Here is a 16,369-nt window from a genome sequence, read left to right on the forward strand (position 1 = left end):
CATTGTACCCTCTCCCCCTTGACTCTCTTTACAGCTGACACTTTTCCTTGCTCACAGTTGCTGTTTCCCTAGTTCTCGCTTTTCTGTACCTTTCTGCTTCTGTGCCTCCCCTCTCTCCTGCATGCTTTCTGTTCTCCTTTCCCATCTCATTGTTCCCTTCTTTTTTTAATGTGTTCTCTCCTGGATGCCCATCGGGTGCTTCATTCATTTGTTCGTTGCATTGTTGATTCGTTCATTCCTTCTACAGATAGCCATTGAGCACCTGCCATATAGCAGGCACTGTTCCGCACACTACCTATATCCATGCACAGAATAGACAAAATCTCTGCCCTCGGAGAGCTTCCACTCTTCTGGGGACAGGTGGGTGATAAACACAATGAAGAAGTTATCTAGCAGGCTAGAAGGTGGTCAGTGCTGTGGGGAAAAATAAGGTCAGGTAAGGGAGCTCCTTGGTTCTCTGTCCCTTTGCTTCCCACATTCTATGACCCCTGTTTCCTCTTCCTCATTCTATTTTCCTTCCCTTTTCTTGGCTTCTCCCGTCCTCCTCCTCTTCCTCCGTCCTCCGGCCCCTCCCTCCTTTCTAACCCCCCTGCGGCCTTTCTCTCAGTCTGTGGATGGGAACGAGGAGGAGGTGCCCGGATACTGTAAATAGTCCTTTCACTTGCACGGCAGAATTGCTCCAGACGTTTCTATTGATTTTCACTGGACTTAAAGCCTCACCTTTTTCTCTAATCATCCCGTAATGGCTTTAGTATGAACAATCAGGTACAAATGGCCATAAATCTGCCCAACCTCCTTCCACACACCTTCCACGCCCTCTCACACTCTCTCTCCATTTTCCTCCCTTTTGTTATCAGTCTCTCTTCCTTCCTTTCATGCTGTCTCCCATGTCTTTGGGCCAGTGAGCGCCGAGTTTCTGCTGACCCTGAGCTCACTGAATCCCCTTTTCACTCATGGTGATTTTAAATGGAGATGCCACATAAGGGAGACTTCTGATCCTTTCCCCATATCGGTGTCTGCTGAGAATGATCACTGTCATTTGTTTTACAGTTGCTCATTCTCAGCATGGCGAGAGGCCTGTGTAACATGGATGAGAAACCATTTCAGGGAAAGGAGGAGAAAGCAGGCATGAGGTAGTGGGAATAGAATGTTCTGGAATTGACTGCTGACTCCAGCATGGATGGGCTGGAGTGATGCAGTGGGGAAGGTCTGGACCCCCCCGCCAACTCCCTTGTCATAAGAGAGCACAAACGTCACTGGATGGCTTAGTTTTGTGCCATCGTTGAAAGAAAAGGCTCCTTGCAGTCGGTTTAAATTGGAGGTCTTAACTGGCCACAGGGTGGTGCCGATGTGGTCAAGAAAACCTGATGGAAAAAAAACAGTGGAAAAAAGTTTCCAAAGGACCTGACTGAGCAAAATTAGTACAAAGGACTTGGTGTGGCCGTTGAAAATTGTATGCAACTTTGATGAAGGTCATTTAGAGGTGACATGAAGCTGGCCTCTTCCATCTGAGGGAAAAATTGCCCTTTAGAGTATAAAATGCCCACAGTGGTGATTAACTCTCCAAACTACGTCCTCCAATAAGAGTATACCAGGCCCTTGGCTTTGCTTCTGAAGGGCTGGGAACCTGGAGGATTCACTGAGAATCTCCCTTTTTGGGTCCCAAACCACGTCCACAGGTCACACCTGGAGAATCAGGTGGAGTGATGTCCAGGGGAGATGGAAGGGAAGCAATTTGTGTTTCCATTTGTATTTTGCTGAACTAGTTCAGGACATTCATCCTCTCTGGCCTACATTTTCTCATCTTTTTTTTTTTAAAAGATGGAAGAAACTCCTGCTCAAAAAAGGCGGTGTGGGTAGAAGGGCCTTGGGGATGCAGGGTAGGACATGGAGACCAGCGCCTGAAGCAGAGGTGCCCAAACAATGCGTTTGGCCGGCACATCCCTGGGGGGCGAGCAGCCCCCCACACAAAGGGCAGAATTCCCTGTGTCAGGAGCCGAAGGTCATTAGCCTGGTCTCATTAGTCCTTGGGTAATGAATGTCCCTTGGCTTGCTGTGGCTCTGCTGTGGGGGCGGGGAGCTCTCCCACCCATTCCTGGATGACACAGAGATGGGCTCATCATTCCGATGCTTGTCCTGCAGTGTGACTAAGACTTCTCTTGCCACTCAGTGGGCTCCATCTCACGGGGTTTCATGATTTGGGGTGGGGATTGGAGGTGGTTGGAGAGTCCGTTTTTCTCTAGGCCCTGGTGTGGCCTGTAGTAAATGGAGATTGATTGCATGTTATTTTTCCTCTTGCTAATGTAATCCATTAGCCCAGCACATGCATAATCAGTTTAGAGCGCAGTTAACTGGGTGTAATCGAGTTCTTTACTGTCTGCTAGAGAAACAGCTCCAGATGCTGCTGCCCCGGGGAGGGCACCGGGCTTCTCACACACAGCCCTCCTTACTCACCCCTTCCCCATGCCCCACCCTGACCCCACCCCAGCTCCCTGGCAAATGATTCATTATTGGTCAGGGAGACTCCCAAACTTGCTTTCTGCTGCACCCACTCAAGTGGCCGTGATGTATTTGACTTCCTGATGAGCCTCCCACCCTCCGTCTCCACCGTGGCTTTCCTTCCCTCCTGTTCCTTTTCCACGTTGGAGGAGACAGCAGCGGTCTCTGCAGATGCATGCAGAGGCGGAGCTTTCCGGTGTGTCATCTGCCCTCACACTGGTCCAGAGTCACTTCTTTTGGTGTCATAAATGCTGGGACACACGTTGCTGAATGAGGACTGAGCCATCTGAAAGCGGGACATAATTTCTAATCCGGACACAAAGAGGGTTTGGCTAATCTGCAAAAACAACCCCCAAAACCGAAAAAACGAAAAACCTGGTGATCTCCATTGCTTGGGAATGTCTAGTTTTGGTTATTGTGTGAGAGCGGTTTTTCAGTCGAGGTTACTGTTCAGTGAATTCTTCCTCCCTGCCTCCTGGAAGTGGATGGAGAGGGAGGCCGGAGAGCCTTGGGCATCAGGTGGAGGCTGTCTCCTTTCCCTGGACTCCCATGTTACTTTTGTGAAGCACCCATGGGTACATTCCTGGAGTGTTTTTTGGTCTTAAATCGTGGTAGGCTCTGGTCCAGGCCCTAGTGGTCACATGCCCGTATTCTGACACCTGCCATTATGGGGCACTGTGATTGATGGACACAGCCGGAAGGCCAGCGGCCCCAGGCAGCTTAGAGGCTGGCCTCGTGGTTTCTGTCCATAGTGACCACCTGAGCAAGGAGGGAAGTGTGTTGTGGAAGAGGTACTTGTCTCTCGTCAGGGCTTGAATTCTGTACCTTTCTGCTTTCTCGTGTAAATGAATCACTCCTCTCTTTGAGGACCTGCACACCCAGGTCCCACTCTCGCACTGTTTCCACCTGTGGAGAGGTGGGGTGCTCTTGCTTGTCTTAAAACAGAGGGCGGCAGGTACTGGCAGATGCCTGTCCCCTGCTCTCCTTCATGCCAGCGTAGATCCTGAGTCCGCAGGGTGTGGGCTCAGAGCTGGTGGGAGCTCTTCTGTGTTTATCTGGACTTCCTGCTATGTGGCGTCCCTGGTGAGCTCTCTGAATGTGTAGTGTTTTCTGCTTGGGGGAAGCGGGTGCGGAAAGGGCGGGTGGCGATCAGTGCACACCTGCCAACTATTAGGATCTCCTGTTCGCTTTGATGTTTTCCTTCACCTGAGAGTCATTGGAATGGAAATCCATCAACTTTAGCAGATAGATTAAGACCCCACCAGAATCTATTAGTCAAACGGTTCCCAGCTGAGGCTCCTTTGATTGGGCCAAGCGCAAAGGTTTCATATTAATCTTAAATTATACACAGAGAAGCTTGTCAGCCACGGAGTTGGGTCTGGGCCCCATGTGAGCTCTTTGGGCCAGCCAGGCAAACGGGGTGAGATGCCAACTCTGGTTGGCTTAAAGTAGGAGGAAGAGTCCAGCACCAGTTGGCTGAAAAACATACCTCCAAGTTCTCCACACAGTGGACTTCCACTCCTGCCATCCTGTTTGGATTATGCAGGGCGGAAGGATGTAAGAAAGCCATGAGACTCTGTGTTACTTTCAAATCCTTCTCAGTTCTTTCCCTGGTATGTAAGAAACTTGAGGCTCACTGTCCCAGCAGGGCCATAAATTCGTCATGGGGCGGTGGACAAATCAGAGGAGGTAGAACAAGTTGGACAGAGATGTGGTTTGCAATCTGCACTCTCCATGCTCCCTTCTGGGTGCAGTGAGGGGGTGGGAGTCTTTGGAAGACAGCTGCCCGCTTCATGCCCAGAAGTGGTCACTGGTGGCCTTTGTCTTCCTTGGAAAGCAAAAGGCGTAAATCCTCTGGTGAGCATCCCCTCCCTCCTCGTCCTCTCCACCCTGGGTTGGCTACGTGTTGGAAGCACTGGTGCAAGTGTCATCTGGTTTACATTGTCATTCTGGAACCAGTTTCCTCAAACCTTGTTTTCTCATCAGGTCGACTTTTTTTTTTTTTTTTAAGTGCATACATACTTCTGCCTTCGTCTCCCCATACCTTGGTGACTTCAACCAAAAATGGAAGGAGAGGAGTGTTTTCCTGTGGTTGATTTAGGTGTGAAAGACCAGATGTTTTGGTAAATTTTAGCACCTTTGGCTTTCATGCCCTCCGTCTCCTGGAGCAGCTGGGGGTCTGAGGGTCATTTCCCTCTCTTGATGGCTGGGTTCACGGCATGTGGAGCTTCTGGAACTCGGCTGGGAGACTGCACGTGGGCCCCAAGTCATCTGGAGAGCCCGAGTTGCTTCTGGCAGTCCTCCTGGCCGCCAGTTAAACTCAAGTGGACTCTAGGAAGATGGAAAGATCAAATCTTTTTTGGAGGGAGTGCTTGGGCAATGGCAAAGTTAATCTTTCACTGCTGTAGGAACTATGGCCAACGTATCGCCAATATGTGCAGTGTGAAAGGTTGGCACCTCACCGCGGAGGTTCCTTGTCCTTCCCTCCCTCCAGAACCATCCTATCCACCTTCGTCTGAATCCCCCCGATGGGTATTATCTCAGTCAGCATGTTCATTCAGCTGATTGTCTTTAAGCACTAGCTTTGCTCGGGTCCCTTCGGTTATAGTGTTGTGCTCACCCTCATGTCAAGAAGGTGGAGTCAGCATTATCTTTTGGCTCCACATAATGGGGCTTAAGACACCACATAATGGAACTGAAATCTTACTTGATGTGCCTGTTTTTTAGAAGTCCAGTACTAAATATGCCACCTGTTGAAAAACCAGTTTTACAACTGTTAACCATAGCACTTTCCTTTTTTTCCAGATGCTTTCAGTGTTTTTGCTTTCTCTCTTTTTTTCTTTTTCCCTGAATCCTTTTTGTAGATAGTAAAGAACTGATCAGACCCTTTTAGAATGTGATTGTGTTCTTAATTATGTCTTACAATACTAACATTCCATGTTTACCTCAAGTGTAAGCTAATAATAAAGTGTGGATTCCTTATTTTTTATGCTAAAAATAATTAGTATGAGTAATGTATGATCACTGTGGAAAATTTGAAGCATTCAAGGAAGCCTAGGAGAAAATAAATAGCCTAATCTTACCATGTGAGAGCATATTTTTATTTCCTTTTCTTTGTGTAAAACATAGGCATTTTACAAAATTGGAATGATGTTGCATATATACAGTATTACGACTGAGTCCCTTCTCGTATCTTTAAGTATTTTCCAATAATTTTTTAAATGAAAGTCCTTTTTCTGCTCTGACTCAACTCTCCAGAAACAAAATGCTGTTATGTTTAGATTACATCTTTTTGGGCTTTTTTCTATGCTTATACAGATAGAAATGTCTGTGTGTGTATACATACATAGTGCTCACTTAAAAAATTTTTACAGATAGAAATGTCTGTGTGTGTATACATACATAGTGCTCACTTAAAAAATTTTTATAGGGGCCAGTCCCATGGCCGAGTGGTTAGTTCTCATGTTCCGCTTCAGCAGCCCAGGATTTTGCAGGTTTGGATCCTGGGTGCGGACCTGGCACCGCTCATCAAGCCATGCTGAGGCGGCGGCCCACATAGCAGAGCCAGAAGGACCTACAACTAGAATATATGACTATGTACTGGGGGACTTTGGGAGAAGAAGAAAAAAAAAAAAAAGACTGGCAACAGATGTTAGCTCAGGACCAATCTTTTAAAAAAAAAATCTTTATAGACACATGCTATGCTTTTGGCTTGCTTGCATTTTTCGTATAACTTTTTATCATGAAAATCTTTTCAGGTCAGTAAAGAGAGATTTAGTTCACTCTTTTTTATGGCTATAAAGTGTTTCATTTATTAACCAGTTCCTTATTGATACACATTTAGATTATTTGCAGTGTTTTGATGTTACGTGAGATGGGCAACAGATGCCTACATATCTCTCCAGTTGTGCTGTTCCAAGAAGTGGGATTGCTGGGCTCCAGGGTATAATGTCAGTAGATCCAGTATTTTCTAATGACCCTTCAGAAAGAAGGTGACTGTTTAATCGATTATCCTCCCTATTAGGTGATGCTCAAAACCTCATGCAGTGACCAACACCATTGTTATCTTTCTGTTTTCATCAGATTGCCAAAATTGTTCTAATATGGGACTCGTTAATTATTAGAGTGAACATTTTTTCCTGTATTTATTGGCCAGTTGTATATCTTTATCTACTTTTCTGTTTATAGCCTTTGCCCTTTATTTATTTATTTATGGTTGGTTCCTTTTTCTGACTGATTTGCAAGAGCTCTTGGTTGTTTGGGGCCAGCAATCCTTCCTGGGCTCTGGATATTGGAAGAGTTTCTCCCAGTCTTTCATTTGTCTTTAACTTCGCTTATGCTGCATTTTAACATTCAGAACCTTTTCGTTTGTCTGATGTCCAGTCTGTACATCTTTTTTCTGTATGTTTCTAACTTTTCCCAGGGGTTTTCTCTTTGCAATATTATCAAATAATAAAAATAATAGCTAACACCTATACGGCACTTACTACAAGCCAAATACTGTTATCCTGGCTTTATGTACATTAACTGATTTAATCTTCCTGTTAATTTGCCTATTTTCAAATGGGGAAATCAAGCCATGGAGAGGTTGCAAGTCACAAGCCAGTGAGTGTTGTTGGAGTCAGTGTTCAAACCTGGCGGGTTGGTGTTACTTGATCGATATTTTCTCCGGTACCTTTTTCCCCTGTTGATATCTTTAATCCACAAGGAATCTGTATTGTCTACGGTGCTTTGTAAGACTCTGCTTTTGTGTGTCGTGTGATTTAGGTCTGTATTTTGTTTCAAATAGGCTGGCTGATTATCCCACAATTTCTTAGACAGCCATCTTTTCCTAGCTGATGTGAAAAGCCATGTTTACTGTCCCCGCTCCTCTAAATCTTACGCGGCATCTCCAGAGTACTCGCAGATTGAGATCAGTCTGAACATATTTACAGAGTTTGTTTGTAAAAGGCACTGAGAAGGAGGAAGAGGGAACAGAGAGAGAGTTCTCTTTTCAAGGTGGGTAAAGTCCTGTGGATGAAATTTCTTCCTCTCACCTTTTCCTGTTTCTCTCCAGCGAATACCCCCGGGTGAAATTCCTTGGATTAATTACCTTCGTGAAATTCACCGGGATGAGGGGATGTCCAGGAGGGACAGAGGCCTGGGAGAGAGGCTGAATTTCCTATTGTCCCTTAATGGAGACTGAGAGTCTCACCGTTTATCTTTGGGGGGGGGGGGGGTAAAAAAAAAATAGAGAACGAATACCGAAAGTCCTGGAAGTTCCTTTTTCTGAAGTTCTTACTCAGGTAGCGTGGAGATAGCATTACCGAGTCTGCATATTTCCAGTATAAACTGTTTTCGGCTGCTAGTGACAAGTCTCCTTTTGAATTCCAAGGAAGGTGTGCCACGGCCCCTGACTCAGGCTGAGGAGCAAGGAGGTCTAACTCAGAAAATCAAGTAACTACCACTTTCTGAAAATACTTGAAAGCCTCCCTTCTCCCCTAAGGCCTCAAGCTAAACCCCTAGACTTTCTTGTGAGAGTAAAGTCTCAAAGTATCTGTCCCCTCCACCACCCCCATGCCCCTCATGTAGAGGAGTAAGTCACACTTGTGGAATTCTTTGCACGAATGCCATCTGCCGTCTTAGGGGTGGTCTGTAACCCTTAGGACAGTTTTGCTGTGAATATTCCACTCCCTCCGCATTCCAGAACGACTCCGTGTGTTACAGTTGTTCTAGATGAACCCAGAGGGGCAGGGAAACGGTGCCATGTAGCAGGGCAGAGGTGTGAACCCCATTTCTAGTCCTTGCGACTTGCTGAGGACTTGGAGGAAAAGGGCAAATTTGAATACATTTCGTCCCAACAGGTGTTTCTGGTTTTTTGCTTTGAAAGGGAAATTGTAAGGGAACAATTAAGCATTGTCAGGAGAAGGCAAGAGTTTTTAAATAATTACATAATACACCCGAACCATAGTCTTTATTCTGTTTTCAACATAACTTGAAACTATAAATACTGTTTAAGTGTAAGGTGGGAAAGGCTGTTACTATGAAGACTATTTTGGTAGTACTGAGTCATTTTATACTTTAATAAAATCAGGCTTCCAGCACTTTTTTTTTTTTTAAAGCAACCAGGATGTAGGGTGACAGTTAAAAATGTTTAAGGAAATCTGTTGCTCACAGAAGTGTTGGCAATTATTGAAACCAATGGCATTAGGTGGTGATCCTGGGGAGCGTTGAAAATACCACAGTCGGGGCTTGTGGGTAGAGTCGTCCAATTTGGCAAATAAAAATATGGAATACCCAGTTAAATGTAAATTTCAAACAACAAATAATTTTTTAGTAAGTGTGTCCCATAAAATATAATGGTATTTACTCATCTGAAATCCACATTTAACTGGGCATCCTGAATTTTGTCTGGCACCGCTACCTTTGGATGGTGAAGAAGTTCTTTCACGGTGTCCTGCCAACCTGCTCGACACGAGCGTGAAGAGACATCAGTGGCTTCTTCATTGGTAAAACCTCTTTTTTTTTCAGTGTTTCCCAACAAAAGAGGAAAGTTACAAATGCATTTAATGATGATTTCCAATGTTTGTTATTTATAGAAAACTGTCGTATCAGATTTTCACATCTTCTACGTTAAATAAAGTGCTTTTCCTATAATGAAATCTGAAAATTTCTCCAGACTTCTTGGCGAAAATTTGCTTTTCAATAATTTTTTCATTATTTCCTTTGATTGAAGTGCTTTCGTGTCACACAGCAAGACGGATGTCCGCGTGCCCAGCCGAGTCCACCGCAGCTTTGCCAGATGCTTCCAGTGTCCTTGCTCGCACTTGGGCTCCTCGGCCTCCTCCTGCCGTCATTATTTATCTGTAGGTGATAGACGTTCACAGCACTGGTGCAGTGGCTGTTGTACATGGAAGGCCTCGAGTGCCGATCTTATATAGGATGCTAATAGGAAAAGCTGCAAGAAGGTTTGAACTGGGACTACTCATTAGGAATGATGAGGGAACTTTCTCTAGGGCCCACGTCCTCATCCTGTAAAAGGCAAACCAAGTAGAAGGTTAGAAATATTTATCTACTGATGGTGTTTGATTTGTAAGCTGTTAATTAGCGGGGCAGGTTCCCAGACCCCGGACTCGGGCCTCCAAAGCATATCTGGTCTCTTAGGTCAACAGTTTTACTGCTGTTTCGTTTGCCAGGATGGCCCGGGTGTGGGAATCGTGGGAGGCATTTCTCATCCACTTGCTCTTCCTGTTGAGTCTCTCTCTGCTGTGCCTGGGGATAAGCTCCTTCTTGAGGGTTGTCGGGCCTTTGTAGCCACTTCCGAGCTGACCTCTGCACTTCCTGCGGGGACTTGTCACACTAGGTAGTCCTTGTTTTCCTGTCCCTCAGAAGGAACAAGGAGACTGGGTACAGGGACCCCCAGTTCCATCATGGGGGCTGTCCCTGCACCTGTCCCCTTGATTTGCTCTCCTCCTCCAGGTTTGGACCCCAGCACTTGGGAGCCAGAGGGGCAGGGCCACGGGATTTCTGAGACCATTGTCCCCTGCGGTCTCTGGGACAGAAATAAGTGGGAAGGGAATTTCTCCCCCTGGAGAGAACATGTATCGAGTGCTGATTTTGTGCCTGAAGTAGGATTCTGTGTAGACTGGGGTTAACAAATCTAACATGTTGTTTAAAAACCCGGTTTGTGTAGGCGTCTCTTTCTGAGCAGCACCTGCTGGGAGTGCTTCACCTCCAGTGTCTGTCTCTGTGATGGGGAGCCCGGTCCCTGCACCTTGCTCTTTGTCTTCCTTGTTGCTCTTTCTTCAGAACTTCCATTCCATCTGAAGAGTGTCCTCTGGCCAGGCAGAGAGAGAGGAGCAGATTCCAGGTGTGGTTCCAAATTAGCAGGAGATTATTTTTTCCAAAAACTTGGGGCAAACGAGTCATACCTGTGTGTGGCTGGAACTCTTTTTCTGGTAGGCCTTTACTTTTATATCATCTTCCAGCCATTAAGCTGGAAAGATCACATAACCAACCACAGCCTGGTGGTACCTGTGCCCTTCTGACAACCAAGGACGACAGAATCCTGAATGACCTCAAGGCTTTTCAAACAGAATTCTACCACCTTAATTGTCAGAGGAGCACTGGTGTCACCAGGCTGTGGCTGGTTGCATGGTCTTGGGGCACATGTGTAGATTTTACTCGGTTCCCTTTGGCTTTTGTGTAGATGCATCTTATGGCCTTTGGGACAGTGGGATCAATAATGCTGGGGTTTGGTGTTGGCTCCCTGGTTCCCTTTTGCCCTTTGTAGGGCCTTGGAGAGAGCATGTGTCACCGCAAAGGGCCGGCAGATGAGACACCGGTGCTCCTGACCATCTAAGAAAGGTTGACTTTATTTACGGTAGAGAATGTCCCAGAGGAATGACCCATCTAGCTTTAGAATGTGTCCTGCTGATTTAAAATAGTGCTGGAGTTGAATGCTTCATGTTCCAGACTCTTTATGAACTATTGACTGTCATGCCCCCAGGAAGGTTCTCTGAGCAACGTTACATTTCTCCTCCATTCAGGTCCCTCTCTGTGCATCTGTATGGGAGATAAAGGGCCACCCCAAGGGCTCACCTCCAGCTTGGGAGTCCCTGTGCCATAGCGATTTTCAGGGTAATCTTCCCGCTTCTGCTGTGCCTTTGTGTTCCTGTGTTTCCCTTCTACCGCCATTTCTCTTGTTTTCGAAAATCATTAAAGATAGAAGGAGCTTGGGGAGCATTCCTAGGCTCTTCCAGTCAGCCAAGCCAAGTGGCGCGGGTCCCAGGACTGATTTCCTCAGTGTCCTAGACATTAGTCAGCGAGTGTGACTTTGCAGCCAGCTGTGGTTTGGGAAGCGCCGTGGGGACTGACTTGGCTGGAGGCATCTGCTTGTGTGTGTTTGTTCAACTTCTGCTTCTTGGATTAGGATCCAACCATTTTTATTGTTTTTTTGCCCAGACTGGGTTCCCATTAGTGATGGCCACAGCTGCCAGTGTAGGGAGACCAAACACTTCCTCCAGGGACAAGAGTTCTGTCCAGTCTCGTCATGTCCAGCGTTGAATCCGTACCCACTCTGTCCATCGCCATTATCTTGCTGGATGATTCACGTCTCTCAGCCTTTGTGCTTCGAGTTTATCCAGAGTTCAGGCTTGGGCATCTGCGAGTTTGCTCGGAGGCAGTGAGTTCTTGAGTCATTCTTCTGGGGATGACTTTTCGTCTCTGGTGTTCTAGCTCCCAGAGGACCCCAGAAGGGCCCCAGACACTCCTGCCTTCTCGTTGCCTCCCACAGACACCGTCCCCTGCTTTTCTTCTTTGCCTGGCCTGCTCTTGATTCCTCTTGGAGTGTGGCACTTGGAATGAAATCTCACCTGGGGAAAGCCTCAGACAGCAGCAACAAAGCCCAGCTCCACCAAGGGGAGACTAATTACACAGCTAATTAATCCAACAGATGTCACTGTAAGTGCTCCTTTCATTGTGATTTGGATGCACGCGGCCCCGGTTGCTGAGATAGGCTTCAGGCCCTGTCAGAAAAGGTCTTTTTTTTTTTTAATCAGACTTTAAGGAAAACATACTTCCTGTCCAGCCTTTATACTCCAGTGACACATCCCTGGTTTTCCAGAAAACTCACTTGCTGCTGCAGCCACAGGTGGTGTCTCTGCCCTGAGCAACGTCGTACCCTTTGGCACCGGGCTGGCCTCCGTGTCATATGTTAGTTTTTTGCCCCAGCTGGTTGGTGAGCCTGTTCAGGATCCTGGCTGCCTTAGCCGGTGTGGATATCTCTCAAGAATGTGGCAGGAGATGGGACAAGCAGACACCAGTAGATGGTCACTAATTCTTTGCCTTTGCTTTCTCGTCCTTCCTGCAAGCAAGTTTGTTTGCAATGAACACAGCTGAGGAGTGTTTGAAAGGTGCTGTTTTGACATCAGATGGTTAAAAAGTATAGGACACCCGTGATTTGGTTAGTGAAATTGAACAAGTCATGCATGGGACAAAAACAGGTTCTTGGAGGTAGAGCGAGGGGGGTCAGGAAGCAGGAGGGAGGTGGCGTTTTCGTTCCCTCCCGCCTCTGTGGTAGGAATGAACAGACAGGATGAAAGAACTTTTCTGCAGGTGGCCCTGGGCATCGCTGGTGGCTGTGGGCCTCCGAAGGCGACTGGTTTCTAGTTGGGCTGGTGGCACCTGCCCGAGGCCAGACTAACTGAGGAGTTCTCTTCACTAACAGCCTCTCACCCTCTGTCATGCCCACCCTGTGAGTGAACTCACGATGTCCCTTCCTAAAAACTGGATCCAGAAGTGACACATTTCACCACTGATGTGACGGGTCACCGGCGGCCTCTGGGTTGCCAAATCCATCAGCCGTGTTCTGGCCCTCCATAATTTTCAGCAGCATTTGCCACCCTTCCTCTCCCTCCTCCCTCTGACTTCTGTGACAACAGTCTTCTGGTTTGCCTGGGCCCCCTCTGGCCCTCCGTCCTGCTCTCCTTGCTGGCTTCTTGATGGTAAGTGTTGCAGTGCCCAGGGCTTGGCCCAGGCCCCCTTCTTTCTTCTGTCTGTAAGTCTCCCTGAGTGACTTGTTCAATCCATTGCTTATAAACAGCGCCTACCGTCTGTTGACATTCGAGTCTGTGTCTCAAGCCCTGAGCCCTCCCTTTATCCACCTCCCTACTGGACATTTCCATTTGAATGTCTGGTAATTGACTCCTCAGACTTAGCATGGCCTAGAGAGAAGTCTTGATGACCATAACCCCCAAACTCCTTTCTCCTCTGGGCTCCCCCGTCTTGGTCAGGGCCACCTCCTGTCTACCATTTGCCCAAGCCAATCAGCTGGGAATTGTTGGGAGGCCATTCTTCCATTCACTCCCCTGCAGCCAAACCGTCAGTAAGACCTGCTGGCTCCACCTTCAAAATATGTTTTCACCACCCTGCCCGTTGTCTCTCACTGTGTCACCTCTCTCCCTGCTTCTGTTTTTGCCCCGTACAATCTGGTCTCCATATGGTGATTTTATGAAGAAGAAAATCAGGTCCTATCACTGCCCTGCAGAGTCCCAGCAATGGCTTTCTGTCCCACTTAAAGTAAAAGCCAAGCTTTTTACTCTGACTTATAAACCCCTTTGTGACCTGGACTCTGCCCACCGTGCCAGCCTTATCTTGTAATACCCTCCCCTTTGCCCACTATGTTGGAGCCACGCTGGCCTTCTTACTGTTCATTCAATGTGCCAAGCTGGCACCTCCTGCTGGGCCTTTGCACTTGCTGTTCCACTGCCGGGAGTGTGTTCCCCTGACCTCCACATTCAGCGCTCATTAAACATCTGGTCCTTGGAGAGGATTCCCTGACTATCCACTCTGAGTAGCTACACCATCACTTCACTTGAATTTATTTCTCTTTATTGATAGTTATCTGTTTTTCTGATTTGTTCCTTCATTTATTTGTCTCCCGAGAGATCAGGGACCTTGGTTGTCTTCTTGATGGCTGTATCCTTGGTGTTTAGGACAATGTCTGACACTAGCCCAATACATTTTTATTGAATGACAAAAGTACTGCAGAGTGTGCCCATGGTTTCTCCTCTACCCTAGAATCTGGTCTGGTAGCCCTGTCTGAACGGTTGGCTTTTCCTCATTGAGAGGCAGAAGCACGTGTTGGAGTACAGTGGGTATCCTGTGTAGACCAAGGCATTCCAGAGCTGTTCATAGCCCTGTCATTTACTGTCAGTTCTGTGTAAAGCTTTACTCCTGTATTGACCCACTGAAACAGTCTGGTTTTATGTAACTTGTATCTAAGTATTTTGAAAATTCCCATGTGCAGCTGACCTTGGTTCTGTATCCCAAAATTCTGCCAACCAAAATCACAACTCTTGGTACTCACCAGTCAAAGACTGATGTTGTGGTAGAAAAATTAATGGCACTTTTCCCCTTTTACTTTGCATCATGGTCTGTTTTTTTTTTTTTTTTTTATAAAGATTTTATTTTTTCCTTTTTCTCCCCAAAGCCCCCCAGTACATAGTTGTATATTCTTCGTTGTGGGTCCTTCTAGCTGTAGCATGTGGGATGCTGCCTCAGCGTGGTTTGATGAGCAGTGCCATGTCCGTGCCCAGGATTCGAACCAACGAAACACTGGGCCGCCTGCAGTAGAGCGCATGGACTTAACCGCTCGGCCACGGGGCCAGCCCCACGATTAATTTTTTTTTTTTTTTTTTTGAGGAAGATTAGCCCTGAGCTAACTGCTGCCAATCCTCCTGTTTTTGCTGAGGAAGACTGGCCCTGAGCTAACATCCATGCCCATCTTCCTCTACTTTACATGTGGGATGCCTACCACAGCATGGCTTTTGCCAAGCAGTGCCATGTCTGCACCCGGGATCTGAACCGGCAAACTCTGGGCCGCTGAGAAGCAGAACGTGTGCACCTAACTGCTGCGCCACCGGGCTGGCCCCCGCATCATGGTCTGTTTTTATAGTCATCTTTCTCCTCTGTACTGGCTTCTTTAGTGCTGTGGTCCTAAATTTGTAAACTCTGTTGACTGTGATCCAAAAAGAGATACTTTTACAGTGGTGACCCAGCCCATACATGTTGATAGATGTTTTGTGTATATAATTGAAACAAAAGTTTTACAAGATGTGCTACAGTTACCACCTATGCTACATTCTGATGCTTTCTTTCCTGTCCTATTCTCTTGTTTTACACAAATGCTGGTTGTACTCACTTGATTTCATGATCCACTAATGCAATGACTCTCAACCCAAGGAGCTTTAAAAAAACAAAGTGCATGCCTGGCCAACCCTTGGAGGTTCTGATGTAGTTTACCGTGGGGTTCTAATGTGCAGGCCCGGGTTGAGAACCATTGCACCGATGGATCACGGCCCACAGTTTGGAAAACATTGCCATGCAGGATACAAAGATGAGTTGATCATTCAGTAGGAGCAGTCAGATATGTATACAAGAGTTAACCAAGCCTGGAGGGAGGGGGAAATCACATGCAGTTGGTTAAATCAGAAAAGACCTCCTGGATGAGAGGGAAGCTGGAGTTTGGGAAGGTTTGAAGAGGGAGTAGTCACACAGACAGGCAAGCTGGACAAAGGCAGATTCTTTTCTCTCCTTACTGAATCTGAGGCCATATTACTAAACTGATTTTAGTAACTAGAGCTTCCTTTCCTGCTCTTGTGGTTACTATAACTTTTCAAAGAAAATCAGTCGTCAGCTAAACATTTCATACTAATGACGCACTGGAATTGGGGCCTTTCTAGTGTTTTGCTAGTAGTGAGGTCTGCTCAAATGATGTTAAAATAATAAAAATACTAAAAAAATACCCCCGAAACAAATACTGAACTATAGTTAATGCTGTGTGTGCTAATGTATTTGGAGGAGTTAACTGTACTGATATCTACGATTTACTTTGAAATGCATCAAAAATGTCTGCATTCATAGATGGGTAGGAGGATGGACAGGTGTACAGCTCAGTATTTTAGCATCTGGATGGTGAATATAAAGGTTTGTACTACGTGGCTTTTTCAACTCTTCTCTGTAATTGAAAATTTTCATAATACAACGTAGGGGTAAAATACTGAAAACCTACGGTTAGGTATTCTTTCCACTCTGAACTCCACCATATAGAAGCTGCATGTTTAATGTGAGATCTCTTCCTCACCCCCACTGTCCTTCCCACCACTTCCTACACTGTGGAAAGAGTGGTACTGATGTTCTCTTGTGTCTCTGAAGACAAGGCTCGATGAAATTTTTTTTTTTTTTCAGCCAAGGGCATACATTTCACTGAAGACAGAAACATGCCCGGTTGAGAGCTCTCAACCCCCTGCAGGAGAGGCAGTGGGAGTCCAACAGACTCTTGGTCGTTCTAGCAGCTGTACATGCTCACTAGATGCCCGGTACTAGAAAA

The 16,369-nt window shown here is 46.5% G+C and overlaps 1 protein-coding gene across 4 annotated transcripts in view; it reads left to right on the forward strand.

The window, feature by feature from the left end:
• ZFHX3 (zinc finger homeobox 3) overlaps window positions 1-16,369 on the forward strand; it is a 1,295,343-nt gene that overhangs the window by 1,144,987 nt on the left and 133,987 nt on the right. The gene's annotated exons all lie outside the window — the stretch shown is intronic.

Source organism: Equus caballus, chromosome 3 (assembly GCF_041296265.1).
Source record: "Equus caballus isolate H_3958 breed thoroughbred chromosome 3, TB-T2T, whole genome shotgun sequence".
NCBI classification, from domain to species: Eukaryota; Metazoa; Chordata; class Mammalia; order Perissodactyla; family Equidae; genus Equus; species Equus caballus.